Source organism: Dipodomys spectabilis, unplaced genomic scaffold, assembly GCF_019054845.1.
Source record: "Dipodomys spectabilis isolate Male_0828 unplaced genomic scaffold, ASM1905484v1 ptg000008l, whole genome shotgun sequence".
NCBI lineage: Eukaryota > Metazoa > Chordata > Mammalia > Rodentia > Heteromyidae > Dipodomys > Dipodomys spectabilis.
This window is the reverse complement of record NW_024870685.1, coordinates 3,147,936-3,152,238: the sequence shown is the minus strand read 5'-3', so window position 1 is coordinate 3,152,238 and position 4,303 is coordinate 3,147,936. Positions and strand designations below refer to the sequence as shown.

The 4,303-nt window shown below is 34.6% G+C and overlaps 1 non-coding gene across 1 annotated transcript; it reads right to left on the bottom strand.

Annotated features, from left to right (window-relative positions):
* Positions 1-1,414: 1,414 nt before the first annotated feature.
* LOC122124897 lies at positions 1,415-1,523 on the bottom strand. Its single transcript, XR_006150683.1, has one exon. It is a non-coding gene; the product is annotated as a U6 spliceosomal RNA (small nuclear RNA).
* Between the last annotated feature and the right edge of the window lie 2,780 nt (positions 1,524-4,303).

Sequence of the window (4,303 nt, the reverse complement as noted above, 5' to 3'; positions counted from 1 at the left end):
ATGAGTCAAAGTTTCCAAAAGTCTTTCAGCAATACACAAAAGGTAGATAAAATCTCTCCATTCTATGACACTCTCAATTCAATATTCATATTGCCCATGGTGATTGTTTTCTGTCACATTTGTCTTCAACACAGATTGTGTTGGTGACATTGGGTTATCATGCTCAGAGTTGAGCTTATACATTGAGGTCCAAAGAGAGGCAAATTTCTTCTGTCCCACAATTCCAGTATCCTTTTTAAAAAGTACTAAAACTTTTAAATATCATCATCTACTTTCTTATAAGTAACCAAAAATTTAAAAAATCATAAATAATCACTCCAAAATGCTTTAAAATTGGAGATGCTAAAACATGCCCCTCTGAAGTAAATTTTCTTCTACTTTTAACGTTATTCTGAAAGTCTTTGCTGGTTTGTCAGACCTGTAATCCTAACTACTTGGGATATCTACTCAGGAGCCTGCGATCTGTGGATAACAGTTGAAACCCAATCAGGGCAAATGAAATTCATGAGATTATTTTTCAAAAATTTTAATGAACTAGCAAAGGGCCAAGAATGGAGATGTAGCTCATTTAGTAGCACACCAGTCTAGAGAGAAAAGGCCTTGCAAGACTTGAAGCCCTGATTTGAAACTCTGAGCACGCCAACACACATGCAAGTGCTTAAGCACATGCGTGTGTTCACAAACATATTTATTCAAATTACCTTCATATCGGAGTTTTGCATGAATTTCTTTGCTAACGAAATTATATGAGTAAAATAAAAGAAATAAACTCTTCCATCTCAGAACATTTTTATACATTTTTATTGTAAAAATATTGTACAGAGGGGTAACAATTACATGAGCAAGGTAATGAGTACATTTCCTAACAAGCATTGTTACCTCCTCCTTTATTGTTCCCCTACCATCCCTTCCCTCCCACCTCCACAAGTCCATTAACCCCCTCCATTTCCCGGCCTCAATTTTAAAGTTCACTTTACAACATAGTGTATTGTGCATCTCATTGTTACATGGGGCAACCTGTATCCCTAGTTAAGCATTTTGGTTTTTTTTGTCCTTCCTCTCAAAAAATTAGAGGAGAGTATAAACAAGATGTCGGCACACCAACTTCAAATACAGTGAAAACAGGTGTTATAGCATGGGGGAGGAACATATAAAGAAACAAAAAAAAACACACTGCACGTCATAAGTATGTAAGAAAAAATAGCAAGAAAAAAAAAAACCACTTGTGTCCCTAACTTGGGGTTCATTTCCCTTAACACAATCTTATCTGGTCATATACACATAACTTTTGACATTTTCTGCTTATCCCAGACATATATTAGTTATTGAAAATTAGAGAAACCATGGGACCTACGTTTTTTTGGACTTGGCTTACTTCACTTAATAATTTTTTTCCAAGTCTTTCCATTTCCTAACAAATTGGGCGATGGAATGCTTCAGAAATTTGCCTGTCATCCTTGCACAGGGGCCAGCTAATCTCTGTATCATTCCAATGTTAGTGTATGTGATGCTGAATTGAGCAAAGAACATTTTTTATATATAAATTGTAATTGATTTTCTTAAACTAGACAATACAACAAAACGTAAGTTTAAAAGAATTGTCATGAAATTTTAGAACCATGTACTTCTTACATAAGTACACATTTAAGAAAAAATCAAGATTGACATGTCAAAAACAAAATAATTCCAGATATTTGTTGTTCAAGAGATGTGTAGGAGGAGGAATTCAATTAATCTATACAAGGGACCTGTCATAATGAACACTGCAGCAAGTGTTAAGGTTTGTTAAAATATTTAATGTTTTAAATATATTTAATTTTGGGAATTTGCTTATATATGCCAAAACTGGGACTGTTTGGCAGGTCATAATACTTTTCTATAAAGTATTTAAGATTTATGGTAGCACATAACTACTACTAAGTATGTACATTTCAGAGTTTATTGAAACTTTACTAATGAGAAGTTGCAAAGTCTTTGTGTAAAGGAGCAGAATAAAGAGTTGACTATGTTATCTACACAGTTTCTGTTAAAACTGTAGGCCTTCCTTACTTTATATGTTAGTGAGGAACAAATGATGATATAAGCCATATACAAATTATGAGATGAACTATAAATGGTAATCTTAGTGGGTGATTTAAACACTACTCATAGCCTATAAAATTCTTGTTGAACGTCATAATCTTAGCCAGTGTTAAATGTAAAGAAATATGACAATAATAAAATCTAATTTGTAGTACACTTCAAAAACTGAAAAAATGATAATTGTTTTGTTTTTTATTTTATTAATCATTATTATTTAATTATTGGTTTTCTTTATTTGTAGCATTGTTTTTCTTGTAATATAATACAACTTTTTGTAAGTTGTCATTAGGAGGTACTTTGAGAAGGGTATTGGGATGGCCACACCATTTTTTATAGGTGCATGTGAATTTATAAAGAGGGAAATTAAGAACAAAATATGTATTTAAAAAATGATCAAGTAGAGTCTGATTCAGGAGTGTTGATACATGTCCACACCTAAAATATTAGCCCTAGGCTGAAGCAGAGTTATTACAATGTTGAAGCCAGAAAAGTGAGAGACTTTGTTTTGTTTTGTTTTGTTTTTATTTTTATTTTGTTGGACATGGGGCTTGAACTCTGGGGCCTGGGTGCTGTCCCTCAGCTCAAGGCTAGTGATACCACTTGAGCCACAGCAGCACTTCCAACTTTTTCTGCTTATGTGATGCTGCGAAAAAAAAACCCAAGGCCTCATGCATGCAAGGCAGGCACTCTACCATTGAGCCACCTTCCCAGTACCTGAGAGACTGGATTTTAAAAATCATCTAAACAACATTTGCTTTCTGCTTTGGGTTATATAATGAAATATATGAGTATCTTGTTATGTTTTTGTGCATTGTCATACTTCTAAATTTATACTAACTTCACCCACTTTATCCTTGTCAAAGTCATGAAATATCTCTGAGAGTTTGCTTCTGTGAAGATTGTTTTGTATTTATAATTTCTTCTGAGTCATTTTTATTTTTTATCAAAATCACTTTATATTTCATGTTGATGAGTATTTACACAGAGACAGGCATATAGAGGATTTAGTTTAACAAGTGAACATTAAAATTAGAGCTCAAAAATAAAAATGAGCCTTAACACATATTTTCATAGTTTTCCCCACATTCTCCCTAAAAGAAGACAATATTAAGAATGTCTGAGGGAGGCTTTTTAGCTCCAATTTTCTTGAGCTTCCTAGGTTTAGAATTCTTAAATCACAGAGACATGCTGTAATGGGAGTAAGATTTTTTGGTACACTTTTCCCTTCAGACTGTGTTTCTCGTTCTTCCCTTTTCTCGACTCCATTATTAGAGATTTTTCTCAGAGATGATTCCATCTCCAACTTTTCACTCTTCCTAGCTGGACAAATGAATTTGCAGATCAAGACTCTTAGACAGAAAGAATTTAAGAGCCTGAATCTAAGACACTTCTCTCATACACCATCCCTACAAAGACACAAGTATCAAAGCAGGATACATAGTTTCATTTTTTTCTAGCAAGGCCAATGCATGAAGTTGCTTGCTTCTGAGTGTGTCTGTTTGTAGCTCTTCCTGATGTTGCAGATTAACTTTATACCTAGTTCCATTATCAGCTACCAGGAATGGCATGTTTAGACCATCCAGGAGATTGGCTCAAAGGATGCCTCATGAATGGCACAGAAGATCTGTGTTGGAAATACCGGGGGCAATTAAGGTATCCTTCAAACACCATCTCAGCAAGGCAAAGTTTACTCCTGCAGAAGGCATCCTGTTGCATGTCCAAGTTGAATAAGCACACTGGCTAGGCAGCCCACCACTGGCTCCCATGAATTTGACCTTTGGGATCATCTTTCATGATGGATCAAAATTTTGACCCCTTTCAAACTAGTCAAAAGCTTTAATAATCAACCAAATCCGAACACCTGGCCATATGAAAAATAACCAACTTTTACTCAGCTGGTGTTCTACTACTAGTGCCATGTCTCTAGCCCCTAGCACTTCTCTAAAATAGCATTAGTAAGGTTTTGACTACCTTTACAAGGGCAGTGCTTATATCAGTCAAGCACTTCAAGATTTAACTTCTACAATTCTCCCATCTGATTTTGCTTTCTTTTCTTCCAAACAATAATCATTGACTTTCCTATTCAGCAGTATCCAATAAGATATTTTGATTTAAAAAAGGGTTTGATTAAGGCAGTTTTTCAGTCAGTCACTGAACAAAACCTGTTATAGAAGAGATAAAGCACCTGTGCACACATTACTAAGGAAACAATTACTAAAGA